Genomic DNA, 19,203 nt, shown 5'->3' on the forward strand with positions numbered 1-19,203 from the left:
TTTGCGCTCCAAGAATTGTAGTAAAAGAGTCTGAATTTAAAAGAAGTATGTTTAATTAGAAGACTAGGAATCATAAGGCAAGAAAGGACAGTATCCAAAAAGAATAGGTGAATTTGAAAAAGAACCTTCATTCTAGGTGATTTCCTCAGACTTATTTTCATGTTTTTTATATTTCAACAATTTTCTCTCTTCTTGTGGTCCTAATTGATTCAGGCAGTACAGACTAGGACCGCTAAGGACTCAAATTCTTAAAGAACAAAGATTTGGGTCGCCCACTGGGCAAAGAACCCTAGTGATCAAAGGAGCTGACCTAGGACAGGGGAATATGGAAGGAGTAAGGGAGGAGGGAAGTCACCAGTGTGTCACCCCCAGGGCCATGATCAGTTGCAGAAGTAAGGAATGTAGCCTTGACCACAATCCTGGAAGTGTTTGCCCACCATCCTCTAAAATTGTTCAAATCTGATCCCTCCATGTTGCAGAGGTTTGTTACAGTAATCCCAAGAAGTGTGAGCCTCAGTGATCGTCCACCACCACATCACATCCTCTTCCCCTTCCCAACCCTTCCACTGTGCCTTTCGGCACTGCCCTTCTGTAATCAGCAAATTCTTCTCTATGAGCACCTTCTTGTTGGAATGTTTGCTTCATCTCTTCACCTTAACTGTCCCCTAAAGACATCATTTACTCTGGCTTTTGCCTGAAATGCTGCTTCCCCTCTTACACGGAAGCTGCTTTTATTGTCAGACCCAGGAAGTGAGCCCCCACTGTTCCTCCATGATTAGTTCTCATCCAGCCTCCCAGCTCCTTTTGACTCAGCAGTTTCACTATTCCAGCTCTTCTGTCATTACCCTCTCTACTGATCGCTCAATAACTGTCTCATACAAGGAAGAATTCAGCCCCCATATCACTCTCTCTCTGCCCCAACACATGCTATCATACTTGGTGGCTTCGACTCCCCATGAATGACTCATCCAACACCCTGCTTTTCTCCTTTAGTGGTCTTGCACCCCTGCCCACCTCAATCACCTATGTTATGGTCGCATCCTAAGTTTTATCATCAGTAACTGCACTTCCTCCAAAACCCTCATCCCTCTCTGGCCAGTCTAATATCCAGAGTAAATAAAGAACTTTTACCGCTAAACAATAAAAAGACAACCTAATTTAAAAATGGGAAAGGGGTCTGAGTAGATATTTCTCCAAAGAAGGTATACAAATGGCCAGCAAGCACAGCATCGTTAGCCATCAGGGAAATGCAAATCAAAACCACAATGAGATATCCTTACACACCCACTAGAATGGCTGTAATCAAAAAGATAGACAATAACAAATGTTGGTGAGGATGTGAAGAAATTGGGAATGTAAAATGATGCAACCATTTTGGAAAAGAGTCTAGCAGTCCCTCCAAAGATTAAACATAGAGTTACCATATGTCCAGCAATTCCACTCCTAAGTGTATACCTAAGAGACACGAAGGTGTACACTCGCAAACACTTGTTACACGAATGTTCAAAAGAAAGCCAAAAAGTAGAAACAACCCAAGTGTCCATCAAACTAATGAAAGGGTAAACAAAGTTGGTTTATTATTCAGTCATAAAAAGAATGAAGTACTGATTCATTCTACAACATGGATAAACCTGGAAAACATGCTAAATGAAAGAGGCCAGTTACAAAAGAGCACATATTATGGTTCCATTTATATGAAAATATCCAGATAGGCAAATCCGTAGAGACAGAAAGAAGATTAGTGGTTGCCAGGGGCTTGGGGAAGAGGGACTGGGAATGACTGATAATGAGTAGGGGGGTTCTTTTAGGGGTGATGAAAATACCTAGAATTACGTAGTGCTGATGACTGCGCGACTTTAAGCAACCACTGAATTGTACACTTTTAATGGGTGAATTTTAAGACGTGAATTATCTCAATTTTTTATATCAAAAAATTATATCTCAGCTTAAGGAAAAAATCCTTTACAGTTCTGAGAAAAAAGAACAAAGCTGGAGGTATCACACTTCCTGATTTCAAAATATACCACAAAGCTATAGTAATAAAAACAGCATGGTACTGGCAGAAAAACAGACACACAGGTCAATGGAACAGAATCGAGAGCCCAGAAATAGACCCACACATCTATGGACAGCTAATTTTCAACAAAGGAGCCAAGAACATAAAATGGAGAAAAGAAAGTCTCTTCAATAAATGGTGTTGGGAAAACCAGATGGCCACATGGATCTTAGTAGGATCTTTTTTAATATCATGCCTCCTCAGGCAAGGGAAACAAAGGAAAAAATAAACAAATGGGACAACATCAGACTAAAAAGCTTCTGCAAAGCAAAGAAATCATCAATCAAACGAAAAGACAGTCCACCAACTGGGAGAGAATATTTGCAAATCATATCTGATAGGGGTTAATATCCCAAATATATAAAGAACTCATGCAACTCAACAACAAAAACGAACAACCTAATCGAAAAACAGGCAGAGGACGTGAACAGATGTTTTTTCAAAGGAGATATACAGATGGCCAACAGGCACATGAAAAGATGCTCACCATCACTAATTATTAGGGAAATGCAAATCAAAACTACAATGGGATATCACCTTACACCTGTAAGAATGGCTATTAAAAAAGAAATAACAAGTGTTGGAGAGGGTGTGGAGAAAAAGGAACCCTCATACACTGCTGATGGGAATGTAAACTGGTGCAGCCGCTATGGAATGCAGCTGGAGATTTCTCAAAAAACTAAAAATAGAATACCATATGATCCAGCTATTCCACTTCTGGGTAGTTTATCCAAAGAACATGAAGACACTAATTCAAAAAGTTACATGCACCACTATATTCATTGCTGCATTATTCACAACAGCCAAGACTTGGAAGCAACCTATGTGCCCATCAACGGATGAATGGACAAAGATATGGTGTGTATATATATACAATGGAATACTACTCAGCCATTAAAAAAAAAAAGATGAAATCGTGCCATTTGCAACAACATGGATGGATCTTGAGGGTATTATGCTAAGTCAAATAAGTCAGATGGAGAAAGACAATTACCATATGACTCCACTCATATATGGAAGATAAACAAACAAATAAACACAGCGATACAGAGAACAGATTGGTGGTTACCAGAGGAGAAGGGCACAGGGAGAGGGCAAAAGGGGTAAAAGTTTATGGTGATGGATGGCAACTAGACTTTTGGTGGTGAACACAATGCAGTCTATACAGAAGTTGAAATATTATGATGTACACCTGAAATTTATATAATGTTGTAAACCAAAGTGACCTGAATAAAATAAAGAAAAGGAAAAATCCTTTATAAAATAAGATTTTTTTTAATGTATCAAAGTTAAATGTCAAGAGAATGAGAAGACAAGCCACAGACTGGGAGAAAATACTTGCAAAACACGTCTGATAAAGGACTGGTATCCAAAATACACAAAGAACTCTTAAAACACAACAATAAGAAAATGAACAACCAGATTACAAAATGGGCAAAAGATCTGAATAGACACCTCTCCAAAGAAAATATATAGATGGCAGATAAGCATATGAAAAGATGCTTAACATCATACGTCATTAGGGAATTGCAAATTAAAACAATGAGCCACCACTACACACCTATTAGAAAGGCCAAAATCCGAAACAGTGACGACACAACGTTGGAGAGGATGTGGCCTATAGGAACTCTCATTCATTGCTGGTAGGAATGCAAAATGGCCCAGGCACTTTGGAAGACAGTCTGACTGTTTCTCACAAACCTAACATACTTTTACCATACAATCCTGCAATCGTGCTCGTTGGCATTTACCCAAATGTGTTGAAAATTTATGTCTACACAAAAACCTGCACACAAATGTTTATAGCAGCTTTATTCATAGTTACCAAAACTCAGAAACAACCAAGATATTCTTCAATAGGCAAATGGATAAGCAAACCGAGGTACATCCAGACAATGGAGGAGTATTCAGTGCTAAAAAGACAGGAGCTATCCAGCCACGAAGAGACATGGAGAAACCATAAATTCATATTACGAGTTGAAAGAAGTCAATCTGAAAAGGCCACATACTGTATGATCCCAATATAATATTCCGGAAAAGGCAAATCTACGGAGACTCTAAAAAACATCAGTGGTTGGCAGGAGCTTGAGGGGGTGCAGAGACAAATAGGTAAAGCACAGGGGATTTTTAGGGCAGTGCAGCTATTCTATGATAGATAATGGTGGGTACATGCCATTATACATTTGTCTAAACCCGTGAAATGTACAACACAAAGAGTGAACCCTGACGTACATTATGGACTTTGGTTGATAATGATGTATCAATATTGGTTCATCAGTTGTAACAAATGTGCCACTCTGACGCTGATGTTGACAATGGGGGTTTTCAGGGCAAGGGTGCTGGTGCATGGGAACTCTCTATACTCTCCACTCAATTCTGCTATGAACCTAAAGCTCTAAAAAATAAAGTCTATTAGTTTTAAAAAGTTAAATGAACTACATCCTAATAGAGCTGTGTCAAACAAGCCAAAGTTCATATTTTAACATGTTAAAATTATGAAACTGTTTTAGGGTCTTCCTCTGCTTGATTTCTGTGGCTTATCTGGGCGTAGTCAGACAGAAAAGATGCTTATGAAGTGCTTGCTGGAAGAGCAAATCATTCAAAAAGGTTTCTATGGGATAACTTCATGATTTGGAATTTTATCTTTGATAGTTTCTTCCCATTACAGTAACTCCTCATCCAGCTGGATTTTTCTGATAATTAAATATATAAAATAATTATCATTTGATGACTAAAACATACCAGCTTAACGTCTTCACAATGTGGCAGTTAGCGTCCCCAGAGCAGTCTAGGAGGGGCTCAGGCAGAAGCAACACTGCCCTGTATGATGTAGGTCTCGGAAGTGGCGCACCATATTCTCTTCATTAGAAACGAGCCACCTATGGAAAACAGTGTAGAGGTTGCTGAAAAATTAAGAATAGAACTACCATATGATTCCAGCAATTCCCCTTCTGGATATTCATCCCAAGAAAACGAAAAAACTAACTTGAAAAGATGTCTGCACACCCATGTTCATTGTAGCATTATTAACAACAGCCAAGATATGGAACAACCTGAGTGTCCATCAGCGGATGAATGGAAAAAGAAAATGTGAAATATATATATAGCAGAATGTTATTCAGCCATAAAAAAGAAGGAAGTCTTGCCATTTGCAACAATATAGATGGAACTTGAGAGCATTATGCTAAGTCAAATAAGTCAGAAAAAGACAAATACTTTATGATCTCACTTATATGTGAAATCTAAAAAAAAAAACAACCAAGCCTATAGACACAGAGAACAGTTCAATGGTTGCCAGAGGTGGGGGTTGGGGGAGGTGCAAAATGGATGAAGGGGGTCAAAAAGTTCACATTTCCCCTTATAAAATAAGTCATGGGGATGTAATGAAAAAAATTCTAACTATATGTGCTGATGGATGTTAACTAGACTTATTATGGTGATCATTTTGCAATATATACAAACATTGAATCATTATGTTGCAAACCTGAAACTGATCTAATGTTGTATGTCGATTATAACTCAATACAAAAAAAAATTTAAATAAAAACTGGAAAAAAAAGAAGTGAGTCTCTAAGTCCATCTGAAACTTAAGAGGAGAGGGGTTAAGCTCCACCATTTAAAGCATCAAAGAATTTGTTTACATATTTTTAAATTACTACACATGCCTGGACACATTGTAGTCAAAATTCCAAAAACCAAAGATAAAGAGAAAATTGAAAACAGCCAGAGAAAAAAGACACATACAGAGGAACAAAGCACACTTCTCATCAGAAACTCTGAAAGTGGAAGACAGTAGAGTGACATCTTTAAAGTGCTGAAGGAAGAAACTGTCAACTCGGCATTCTATACCCAGTGAAAATGTTTCAAAAATAAAAGTGAAATATTTTCAGACAAATACAAGCTGAGAGAATTCATTACCATCAGGCCTGCCTTACAAGAAAAGTTAAAGAAAGTTCTTCAGGAAGATGGAATATGATATCAGAGAGAAACTTGGATCTACGTAAAGACATGTAGAGCTCCATAAATGAAGACTCTGAGCTACCACTTCCTGTAGGCAAGGCCTGGCCTTGTTTTAACAATAATGCCTACTCCTTTCCATTTTTGCTGAGAAGGATCACACAGCTTTCGAGGCCCAGAGAAGGGTGTGCACCATGGGCCCCAAACTGATACGGGCATCTTTGTTTGGGTAGGGTCTCTTCTCTGTGACCCAAGGAAGCTTTGGCATGGCCCTTATTAAACCTCACCAAGGGCTCGGATTTTCTTTGAGTGATGGCACCACTGAAATCTTACCCCTTCCAGGAAGTCTCCATCAAAGGGTTAGAAGATTCAGTAATGGCAGACCCCTAGGCAAGAGTCTGCCCAGCACTCCCTTCTGATAGCAACACTCTGCCCCAGCCCCTCCCACCATCCCACTGCCTCTCAAGGTTGCTGCCGTGTTAGTGCACTATGACACTACTCTCTGGATGCACTTTATTTGTCCTAATGTGACAACCTGACCCAAGCTGAGCCAATCAGACTCCCCTATCTCCCAGAAATTTTGAAACCAAAGGTGAGAAAGAGCGCCAAGTCTCTCTTTAGAGTACCTAACTAAGATGTACAGTTCCAGAGCTGTCCGTAGCCAAGTTATCTATTCCGAGGGCCAGAATAGTGGAGGAAACTGACCTGCTGTCAGGAATAAAGAACAGAGTGCAGAGAGGAGCAGAGCTAAAGGTCAGAGAGAGCTCCGATGGTATCTGGGTCCCTGGTCTTCCTTTTCCCTGAAGCCCACCTGCTGTCAGGTCCTGCAAGACAACAGATTATCCCTAAAACCAACTCTCCTTTTCCTTTAGCTGGAGTTTCCCGTCAGGTGGAATTTCTGTTTCTTGCAACCAAAAGATTCTTACAATTTTGCTCTCTGCCTCACTGAGTATTTCACCTGAAACCCCTGTAAGTATATATGTAGCCATCTGTCATTTACAGGTGGGATCACTATAAGAAAGGTTGATGTATTAAAATACAAGTGTACAAACCTGAAAAGGTAATGGATAAGTATTCATTGCCCTGAAATAATTGTTTTCTCTACAAAAAGGATTTACTAGAGGGATCCTTTATAGTTTGCCTAGTGCTCTAGAAATATTGTTTCGAAACCAGTATGTCCATCACAATAAACTGTGATGCATCCATACAATGGAATACTGTATGGCTAACAAGAAGAACAAGATGAATCTGCATGAGCCAATAGGGAAATAGCACCCAGAATATTATGGGTAAATCTAGTCTGTATATTGTAGAGTTTTATCCTCTTCGTGTCTGTACACTTTCACACATACATAGGTTTTCCTTTTAATCTCTAAGAGAAATCAAGGAAATGTTCACAAGGGTTACCTTTCTTTTTTGAGGAAGATCAGCCCTGAGCTAACATCTGCTGCCAACCCTCCTCTTTTTGCTGAGGAAGACTGGCCCTGAGCTAACATCCGTGCCCATCTTCCTCTGCTTTATATGTGGGACGCCTACCACAGCATGGCTTGCCAAGCGGTGCCATGTCCACACCCAGGATCCAAACCGGCGAATGCTGGGCTGCTGAAGTGGAACGTGCGAACTTAACCACTGCACCACCAAGCCGACTCAAGGTTACCTTTAGAGAGAGGACCTCAGGGAAGAAAAGAGGAAAATTTTTCATTTATCCTTTACTTTCTATTTCTTACTTTTTTGAATCGTCTGGCCTAGTGTATGTATTTTTATTTCGAGTTTAGTCAGTGAAATTATAAACTTTCCTAATACATTTCTGTACTCTATTAAAAATGGAAAAAAAGTGAATAGAGAAAGCAGAACTGAGAAAAACAAATAGAACTAAGTAAACTGAACACCCAATGGCTACAGAGTGGATGTCAAAAGGGAAGAAACAAAATCATAGCCCAGAGCCCCAGGAAGTTTCAGGGCTGTGAAGCCCTAGGTGCTGCGAGAATGTGGGATGAAACATGGAGCTGAAAACAGGGGAGGTGATTGGAAAGTTTATTTTAATAATGCGATAAGACTCCAGGTCTCCTCTTCCATCCTGGTCAGCCAATTACCCCTTCCCCACAGGGACAGGAGACTGCCACATTAGCTGTGGAGGATACCAACCAGAGAGCCTCCAGGCTCAGGACCACCAGGAACGGTGGGAAAAAAAAAAAAAGGAATAAGGGCTGTGCCCAAAACAGAGAAATTGAGAAGAAGTCTACAGCAGACCCTGGCCCCTTCTGCCATGTAGCTCCAAGGAAAATGGCAGCCAGGCGCATTCCCTTCCTGGGCAGAACCTTGAAAGATTTGTCTCTAGAGATACTAAAGGACCCTAGAGAAAAGATCTAGATATGCAACATTTTGCATTCTCAGAAAAATTCCTGAGTCCCGATCTAATCACCATACAGTGAGACTACATTTCACAAGCTGTGTACACACGCAGAGAGCTCCCAACAAACTTGTCGGTGCTCACTCTTACATATGAGAGGAAACGAGAGTCACCAGACATGTGAGGAAAGATTGAGCATGAAAGACAAAACACAGCCAAGAAAAAGAAAACTACAAAGAAGCAAAAACAATATAGAAAAAAATAGAGGAAAATTTCCCCAAAAATCTATAGGGTCTAGAGAGAGAAAAAAAAGAAACTAATACAGTCATGAAACAAAAACAAGACCCTTTTTACGAAAAAATAACAGAACAGAAGAAACTTGGAATTTTAAGATTTGTTAGCTGATTTTTTGTAATACACAAAATAATTGGAAGATAAACAAGAAAATCTCTCAAGAAGTAGAACAAAAAAAAGTGTGAGAAAAAGTTAGAAAAAGCAATTAAGGATGCCCAACATCCACCTAATAAGAGTTTCAAAAAGAAAGAAAAGATTAAGTGAGGGAGAGAATATTATCAAATAAATAGCACAAGCAATTTTCCTATCACTAAAGGAGAAGAGTTTTCAGGCTAAAAGGGCCCACCAAGTGCCCAGTGGTTGGGAACAGATTCCCACCCAGACATATCATCATATCAGAACCCTCAGGACATCAAGAAGATTCTAAAGGCTTCCAAGGGAAAAATAAATAAGTCACATACAAAGAACAGGGAATCATAGTGACATCCGTCAAAAACAGCATAGGAAGCTGAAAGACAGTGGTGAAATGCCTCCAAATTCTGAGAGGAAATTATTTTCAATTTATAAATCTATACCTAGCCAAATTATTAATCAAATGTGATGGCCCAATAAACATGTTCAGATATGTGGAGTCTCAAAAGATATTCCTATCATGCACTCATTCTCAGGAAGCTGCTTGAGGATGCGCTCCATTAAAACAAAGAAATAAAGCAAGAAAAAGGAAGTCACAGAACTGAGTAAATAGGGGATCCAGCCCAATAGAGAGGCAAAGGAATATCCCACGACAGCAGTTCTGCAGAGCAAGGACTAGTCCAGAACTGTGCAGCAGGACAGAGGTATATTAGTCTAGTTTTTCAATGTAATAAAAGAAAACCTTGCAATCTCAGGGAATATAACAACAAAGATTTTCCATGTTCATGGGTCTGCGTACTGGCTAGGGTTCAGTCAACATAGCTGGGCTCAGCTGGGCTTGGCCCTAGTCTGAGGTTTGGGTTCAGGTCTCCCCGTGTTTTCTCATTCCCCTTGAAGCAACAGCTACCCAAGGCGTGTTTTTTTCATGGCAGATTGCAGAAGTTCAAGAAGCAAGCCAAGTTACACAAGCACATTGAAATCCTCGGTTCCTCTCATGCCTATTAACATTCTCGGGCCAGAGCAAGTCACAGGGCCAAGCTCAACATCAATGTGGCAGGAAAATTCACTCCCCCTACTCTAGTGGGAGATTCTGCAAAGACGTGGCAAAAAGCATGGGTGTGCAGTTCTATAACAGGAGGTGAAGAACTGGGAACAATAATCCAGTGTAGCCCAGAAAGCTCTCAGGGAGATGTCTCAAGGAACAAAAGAATGCGTCTGATAAAAGACTTGACATGTTTGACTGTGGGAAAGAGTGTCTCTGAGAGTTTCACAATTCCTTAGGAGAATGATAGTGATAGAGACTTAGAAAACTAAGCAAATGGGGGGAAAAGGCAATTATTAATCCTAGGAAAAAACTCATAGAAGGAAATTAATCATGATACATATATGATACATAAATGACTCAGACATAAAGTTCAACTAAATATTGACATAACTAAAATTTGTATGCAACTACTGTATACACCTACTAGAATGACGAAAATCCAAAACATTGACAGCACCAACTCACCAAGACATCCAGAGTACCTGATACTTCCTGCTATTTAGGTTTTATCTGCATTTGCTCATAATCATAGTGGACCGAGGTGATGTCTCCTGGGATGCTAAGATGATCAAGTCCCTGTGGACTAATTGCGGCACAGAGCAGAGAGCTGACATGGTCCTGAAGCAAGATGTTGAAGGTATACTCCTGCCCCTGCCGGGTTAAACAAAACTATGTCTGGCCTTCTTTGCTTATTGAAATAGAGAAAAAGCTTTTACAGTTAATAACTTTGTTAAAGATGGCAGAGGCTCTGTTGTCTTGCTCTAGTAAAGAAACCATATTTGGAACAGCAGTCATTGCATGTCTTAACCTTTCAATAACCCACTGTCATTCTCCAAGGCCCTTCTGATTTCTGCATGTGGCAGACAGGTGAGTGAAACGGTAAGAAACAGGAATCAGCTCCTCTGAATTTTCAGGTCTTTGATGGTTGCACTAGTCTTACATTTGCCCAAGCAATGCATTATTACTGCTTCGTGTTTCTAATTTTGATAGGAAGCACTAGGCCTTCCACTTAGCTCTTTCAACCATAATAGCTGTATTCCAGGGATAAAAAGACACGTTTTCTGCTACTTGGTGACTATACCTAGTCTAACTATACACTCCAGAACTGGAGAAATCATGGGGAAATGAATTTAAAGACTGGACTGAGGTAGACTGGAATCGAAAGTCAGTTTATCACTTGACTCCGCAGGCCTCCACTCGAAGCAGTGGACCACTGTGCCAACGACAGCTTGCGAGATTAGCATTGGAGCCAGTGTCAACAGCCCCCAAGGGCACAGTTACTGTATTCAGTCCCGCATCTCTTAATGACGAGGACCTGTTCTGAGAAATGGGTCATTAGGTGATTTCATTGCTGTGCGAACGTCATAGGGTGTACTTACACAAACCTAGATGGGACAGCCTACTGCACACCTAGGCTCTATGGCGTAGCCTATTGCTCCTGGGCTACAAACCCGTACAGCATGTCACTGTACAGAATGCTGTAGGCATCTTACAATGTTAAGCATTTACCATGAATGGAGCTTGCAGGACTGGAAGTTGCTCTGGGGGAGTCAGCGAGTGAACGGTGAGTGAATGTGAAGTCCTCGGACATCCCAGTACACTGCTGTAGGCTTTATGAACGCTGTGCACTTAGGCTACACTAGCTTTATAAAAATTATTTTTCTTTAATAAAAAATTAACATTGTATTACTGTAACTTTTTTACTTTATAAACTCTAATTTTTTAACTTTTTGACGCTTTTGTAATAACACAGCTTAAAACACAAACACGTTGGACAGTTGTACAAAAAAATACTTTTATATCCTTATTCTATAAGCTTTTTTCTATTTAAAGTTTTTTAAGTTTTTACTTTTTAAACTTTTTTGTTAAAAACCAAGACACAAGCACACACATTAGCCTAGGCCCACACAGGGTCAGGATCATCAGTATCACTGTCTTCCACCTCCACATCTTGTCCCTGAAGGTCTTCAGGGGCAATAACACACACGGAGCTGTCATCTCCTATGATAGCAGTGCCTTCTTCTGGATACCTCCTGAAGGACCTGCCTGAGGCTCTTGTTGAGGAGGTGTCACTCTTTTCGGAAATATGTCCATGTTGGTTTGCTTGTTTGTTTCTTTTTCTCATCATAGATTTGCTTGTAAGCAGATAACGCACCATGAATATTCCTCTCTATTAATGAAAACCTTTCAGTGTTGGGGGCCGTGTTTTCAAGCTTATCGAAGAGCTTGTTGAGGTCTGCATGAGCTTCTGCTAAGCCCTTCACTGTGAGTTTTCTTGGAGGTTCTTTTTTCTTCTCCGGCAGTTTCTTTTTCTCTTGCCTCTTCTTCAGCTGTGCGTTCCTATTCCAGTTCCAACAACTCATTAGTCCGTTCCTCAGGCACCATCTCTGGGAGCTCCTCAATGTCATTCTCATGCACACCCAGGTTAAAGCTGTTTGTCACCTCAATCACAGCCTTTTTGATTTTTGCAACCTCCTCATCCTCAGCAAATCCTTTGAAGTCATGGACGAACCTCTTGAGGGTCTTCTTCCAGATGCCATTCATACACTCCTTGGTGACGTGACCCCAAGCCCAGGCAAGGTTCAAGATGCAGTCATAGATGTTGTAATCCTTCCAGAACTGCATCAGTGTCTTCCTCAGTTGCAGCAATAGTCTGGGCAAAGGTCCTCTCAGGTAGTAGACCTTAAAAGCTGCTATAACTCGATTGGAGCAGAAAGGTGGTGTTGGAGGGAGAAACACTGCTGTTATATTGGGATGTAGGTCACCAATAAAGGAGGATGTCCAAGAGCATTACCAACAATAAGCAAAATCTTAAAAAGTATGTTATTCTCTAAACAGTACTTCTCCTTTTTGCTGGCGCAGCAATTCAGGAGGGCATCTTGGAAGAGGAGCTTGGTCATCCATGACTTCTCATTGCTCCTGTAGTACCCCAGCAGTGTGTGCTAACTGACATGCTTGAAGGCCCTGGGGTTCTCACTGTGCCAGATCACAAAGGGTTTCCATTTGTAGCCTGCAACATTGTCCCCAAACAAAACCGTTATCCTGTCCTTAAAAGCCTTGAAACCTGGCATTGACTTGGCCTCCTTATGAATGAAAATCCTTTCAGGCATCCGTTTCCAGAATAGGGAGGTCTCATCCATATTGAATATTTGCTCTGGCAAGTAATTTTCCTCGACAATCAGCTTATCTAGAGTTTCCAAAAATTCTTCAGCTGTCCTCACATCAGCACTCACAGACTCACCACTCACTTTCACATTATGTGATGAATAATGATTCTTGAGTTGTTTAAACCACCAGAGTTAGCACTGAAATCAACATCATAGTCCGGTCCAGCCTTTTCTTTCAACATCGCAAACAAATGTTTTGCTTTGGCCGTGACCATCGTGGTGCTGAGAGGGACATGCTTCTGTGTCTGGTCTTCAATCCAGGTCATTAGAAGTTTCTCCATGCCTGATACAGGCCCTTCTCGAATGTTTGTTAGTCTTGTTGCCTTCAAAGAAGCAGATCCTTTAACAGCTTCCATCACTTTGTTCTCATTCTTCAAGATCATAGCTATGGTGGAATGGGACATGCCAGGCTGGCAAGCAGCAACCATCGCTGATTTTCCATCTTTGTAGTCCTTAATGACTTTTGATTTCGTTTCCAGGTCAAGCACTCAATGTGGCCTCTTCCTGGTAACATCAGCAGTGGATTTTGTATGCTTAGGGGCCATGATGAACAAAACAACTGAGATTAAATCAAGCACAAGAGAAAATGATACAATTGAGAGAGGCAGTAAATACAAGATGTATGAGGCTGCTGCCAGTGTAACATGCCATACTGTTTTACAGTGAACTTTTTTTTACACATAGAAAGAGTACATTCTAAAATGACAATAAAAAGTACAGTAAATACATAAGCCAGTAACATAGTCGTTTATTATCATTATCAAGTCTGATGTACTGTACATAATTATATGTGCTATACCTTTATACGACTGGCAGCGCAGTAGGTCTGTTTACACCAGGATCACACAGACACCTGAGTAACACATTGCGCTACCACATTAAGACAGCAACCATGTCACTAGGTGGTAGGAACTTTTCAGCTCATTATAATTTTATGGGACCATTATCATATATGCAGTCCATTGTTGACCAAAATGTCATTGTGTGTCGCATGACTGTAGTTTCCTAGGACTGCCGTAAGGAAGTACCACAGACTGGACAGGTAAAACAACAGAAATGTATTCTCTCGCGGTTCTGGAGAACCAAAGTCCAAAGTCAAGGTGTTGGCAGGTTTGGCTCCTCCTGGAGACTCTGAGGGACAATCTGTTCCCTGCCTCTCTCTTAGCTTCTGGTGGTTACCAGCAATCGTTGGTGTTTCTTGGCCTTCAGCTTCATCACTCCAACCTCTGCCTCCATCCCCACATGGTGTTCGCTCTGTGTCTCTATGTCCAAATTTCCCTCTTCTTTTTATTTATTTATTTATTTTGAGGAAGATTGGCCCTGAGCTAACATCTGCCACCAATCTTCTTTTTGCTGAGAAAGACCCCCTGAGCTAACATCCATGCTCACCTTCCTCCACTTTATATGTGGGACGCCTGCTACAGCGTGGCTTGCCAAGCGGTGACATGTCCACAACCAGGATCCGAACCGGCAAACCCCAGGCCACTGAAACAGAATGTGCGAACTTAACCGCTGCGCCACCAGGCCGGCCCCATAGTGTGACCTCATCTTAACTTGATTACATCTGCAAAGAATTTATTTCCAAATAAGTTCATCTATTTCACAGTTACCTGGGACAAGGACTTCAACATATCTTTCAACCCAACACAATTCAACCCATAACAGTTATCCTGGGAAATGACTCCAGGTCCCATTGGGGCAGCGTATAAGGAATATATAGACAGATGTTTATCTATCTTCCTTAAGTGTACCTGCCTTCACTTCACTCAAGGGGCTCTGAGTCTGTGATCTAACCCAGGCCTGGAAATTGGGTGAGAGACCATAACTCTCTGTCTTGTTGTCTTAAGTTGCCCCCCTGTTTACCAATTCCAGAGGATTTTTGGTTTTACAAATCAGTTAGGACCTTAGTGAACCATCCACATTCTTGAGTCCCAGGGACTCAATGATCTCAGTGATCAACCACCAAAGATCCCTGCGGGTCCCACCACTCAGAATAGGCGCCAATCCTGGGAACAACGCCCAGCTTGGCCCTGGCGGCTAAGTGCCGCTGGGCTACTTTTACAACCCTGGGCTCCCCTCATGCTCATGAAAATCAGGGAGCCCATTCCATCTGTAGCATCTTCCCCCAACATCCCCAGCCCACAAAACCCAGTCACTGCAGCACTTTCAAAAGATGACATCACTCTCTCACAAATATATTTCTTAATGCTTTGGTGAAGAGAGTGTCATCTGGGCCCTCACAGGGGACAGAGTTGGGGGTGGATGAATCACACTTATAAACCCGTACCAGCATTCCCATCTCCCTAAGTGTTTCCATTCTTTCTTCTACATTTTACCCAAGGATTCTTGGCATCTCGATTTCATTTAACTTCATCAATGGATCCAGGTTTCAGTCAACCAACTGAAAAAAGCAATTAAATCTACTATACACTCACCAGGATGGATAAAACTAAAAAGACTGGCATCATCTGATGTTGAAGAGGATGTGGAGCAACCAGAATTCACATACATTATTGGTGGGCGTGTAAAATGGCACAACCACTTCGGGAAAAGTTCTGGCAGTTTCTTATAAAACTAAACAGACGTCTACCCTATGACCCAAAACAATTCCATTTAAAGAGAAATAAAAACATATATTCACAAAAAAGACCTGTACATAAATGTTCATAGCAGCACTATTCATAATAGTCCAAAACTAGAAACAATCCGTATGTCCAACCCATAGCCACAGAATGCCTCAGCAAGCTACAGTATTATAGTAGTTTTCTATCACTGTGTAACAGATAACCCCAGACTTAGCAGCTTAAAACAATATTCATTTCTTAGCTCCCAATTCCGTAAGTCAGAGTCTGGAATGATTCTCACCTGCTCAGGATCTCAGGGTGTCAGCCGGGCCGTGTAGCTCTGTGGGGGCTCCAGGAAGAAGCCCCTCCCAAGTTCACGCAGGTTCTCGGCCAGGCCCAGACGGGGACATTCTCAGTGCCCCCCACCCGACGTCAACACGGCCTCTTCTATATTTGAGGTCTGCTGTTTGCATCACTACATACCTTTGTCCAATTTTTTATTTAAATCCCTTTGTTTGGAAGTGACAGAAATCCAACTTGAAGTAGATTAAACATAAAGAAGGATTTATTGAATAACAAAATCCAATAAAGGGCTGAACAATGAATTTGCAAAAAGACTAAGGATGTCTCAGGAGGAACTGGAACTAGGCTCTTACCTTCTAACAGGAGTCTCTGTATCTTTTGCCTCAACTTCTTATTTATTCGTTCTTCACTGCAGACCACCTTCCTTCTCAGGATGGGGAACATAGCTGCAAACGTTTCCTGAGCTTTATATTTATAGTATTCATCCTTCAAAAGAGAATGACACGTTTCTCAATTCAAACAAGAAAAAATGATGAGGAAGTGTTTTCTTGACCCATCTTCAGACAGGTACCCACACCTGGACCAGTTATGGCTGAGGGAAGGATTATGTAAGAACGATGGTTCCCTGGATGGCCATGTGGAGGAGGGACAGTTCCCAAGAGAAGAGTTGTGCTGGGCTGACCACACCATAGATGTCCACTATGGCAGCCCTTCAGCAGGTCCCTTCCCATGCACAAAAACTTGGATAAGCTTGTCAATGTATGGCGTGGTTGGTAGGATCAATATTTTTTTTCTTCCCTTTTTTTAAAAAGAGTCAGCTCACTTCATGTGCCATTCTCTTGCCCAGACAACTAAAGCATTCTAAGGAGAGCTTCCCCATAGATACGTGCCCATGTGCCCACTAGACTGGGAGATCCTTAAAGAAAGCACCCAGGATTAATTTACCCCATGTGTCTAGTGCCCCACAAAGTTCTGTCATAGCTCAGATGCTCAAAAAATATTCGTATAACTGGATTAAGATCTTTCCTCAATTTTCAGGGACCCCTGAGGGCTGAATATTTTGGGCCCCAGAAAGGCCTAATGCTAGAAAGCTGAAAACGGAAATAAAAATCAGTGGGAGACTGGGGAGCCTAAGCTACTAATGGGAAGAAGATAACGGTCAACAAGAGTTGTCCCCAAATCAGAGAGATGAACGAGAGACTATAGGTTCTGATAGACAGGTTAGGAGAATATACAGTTAATGTGTTTACCTCCAACCCTCGCTGGACCAGAGAGTCATCGCAGGAGAAAATAGGATTTGGAGGAAGTCTGCTTAGGGAGTTGGTAGATAAACAGGGGTGAGGGGAGTTCTAAGGCACTTAGCAGAACCTGACAATGTGTTAAGTTTTCACTGACAGAGAAGCTCCATCCCTTATTAGAAGTTAGACTTGAACGTCTGATCAAGCTTGGTTTCCAATTAGAGTTGTACCATGAGGACATTGCTTCAGAGGATGAGAAGATGCATTTCAATGGCAGGGAGGAGCCACTGCTCCATGCTCTCCCCCCACAGGAGAGAAGGACTGAGAAGGAGTGCACTGGATCAATAAATCAATCAGCACGGTGGCCACACTCTGAGCCCAGGAGATCCGTGCTCTGGGTTCTGAGGGGAGGCAAGATCCGTGGCTGCTCGGAGAAGTGGGAACAAGGTTTTGATACCTGGGCATTCCCAGGCTACCATTCTCCAAGAGACCACAGGCAGCAAGAGTTCTCCAGGGCACCGGTGCTTCCTGTTCCGTTCTCATGGTTCTCCCATTGTGCCGGCTCACAGAGTAAGTCAGTGTCAGAGCTGGGACCAGAGCAGGAGAAAAAAGATGGTCCCCACTGTACCCCCTCCCCAGGTTCCCTTTTGCATGCTGCTCGCTCTGTGGGGATCCTCCCACCCCAATACACACCCACTGATTTTACTTTTATTCTTCCCACAGGACCCCTCCTTGGGCCTCAGTCTCTTGATCTACAAAAATCAAGGGGTCAGGCTGGGCAACTCTGCAGGGCCCTGACGTCTTCTGAAATCTTGAGGGTGGAGGTGATGCTGCGGTGCAAAGATAGGGGTCAGTGTCTAGATTACATGTCCAGGTATCAGGTGTAACAGCCCAGGGGAGCCCGGCCAGAGTGTGGTCTGGCTCTGTCAGGCCCACAGGACTCAGTCGCTTGGTGAGAGGGAGAAGGGGTGGTGGTGGTAGTTAATTTATTTAATGTTTACTATGTGCCAGGCACTATTCAAACACTTTATATATTTTGATTCACCTAATCCTTAAAATAAACCAATTTACAGGTGAGGACACTGAGGCAGAGAGTGCCTGAGTAACTTCCCCTAAGTCACACGGCTCGTTTGTGGCAGTGCCAGGGCTGGAACCCAACACTAGGGATCTGTCGTCACTCATGGAAGTGAAGACATCAAGCTCAGCCAGGGGGCCTCCCAGCAACATTGCTGTGACAGTGTTTCGTGCCAGAGCATTTTTAGTTCCCCCAGGAGGGCACGCATTTGGGGGAGCGCGCTCAGTCAGGATGAGCTCTCTGGTGGGAGGCCCCTGCAGAGTCCAGCCCACTCTGCCTGTCTCTTTCTGCTTTTATGGTGAGTTCTCAAGGAGCCGTTTTGCCTACTCCCATCTCTCTCTCTCTCTCTCTCTCACACACACACACACACACACTCACACATGCACGCACATGCCCAGCCTGGCCTCCAAAGTCTCCCCATCTCCACCATCTGAAAGACCTGAGCCCAATAGCAGACAAGGTTCAGAGCGTTTTCTTGGAATGTGTCTCTGCTTCTACGTCAATCAGCAGATGCCAATGGCTGCCTGGAGGGAGAGCAAGCTCAAACTCCCCAGTCCTGAGTCATGGGAAGGCCAGCTCCTGCCCCGCCAACCCTGTAACGTGCACGTTACAATAAAACTTTAATCATCACTACCACTGATTGTCCGTAAAGGTGTCAAACATTCACAGATTGTATTGGTCAGAAGCCTTGGTTGCAATGGTCCGAAGCCCAGCTTGAAGTCGTTTAGGCAGAAAGAGGGATTTATTGGCTCAAGAACAAACCATAGAAATGACTGGGACGGATCCTGGTCTCTGAGACAACTGGAACAGGGCCTCTTGGCCTCCCTCACATGTCTGCCTGTTCCTGCACGCAAACTTCAGTTGCTCTGTTGCTTCATCTTGGTCACTGGGGAAGGGATCTGGCCACCTGCAAATTCCTCAGATGGGGAAGGACTTTCTTCCAGGCAGAAGGTTGGCCCAGAGGGAGGAAGGCTCCTGTCGCTGTGGAGTGAGGGGAGGAAGAGAGGAGAATGGTCCCGTTT

This window comes from Equus asinus, chromosome 20 (assembly GCF_041296235.1).
Source record: "Equus asinus isolate D_3611 breed Donkey chromosome 20, EquAss-T2T_v2, whole genome shotgun sequence".
In the NCBI taxonomy this organism is placed as follows: domain Eukaryota; kingdom Metazoa; phylum Chordata; class Mammalia; order Perissodactyla; family Equidae; genus Equus; species Equus asinus.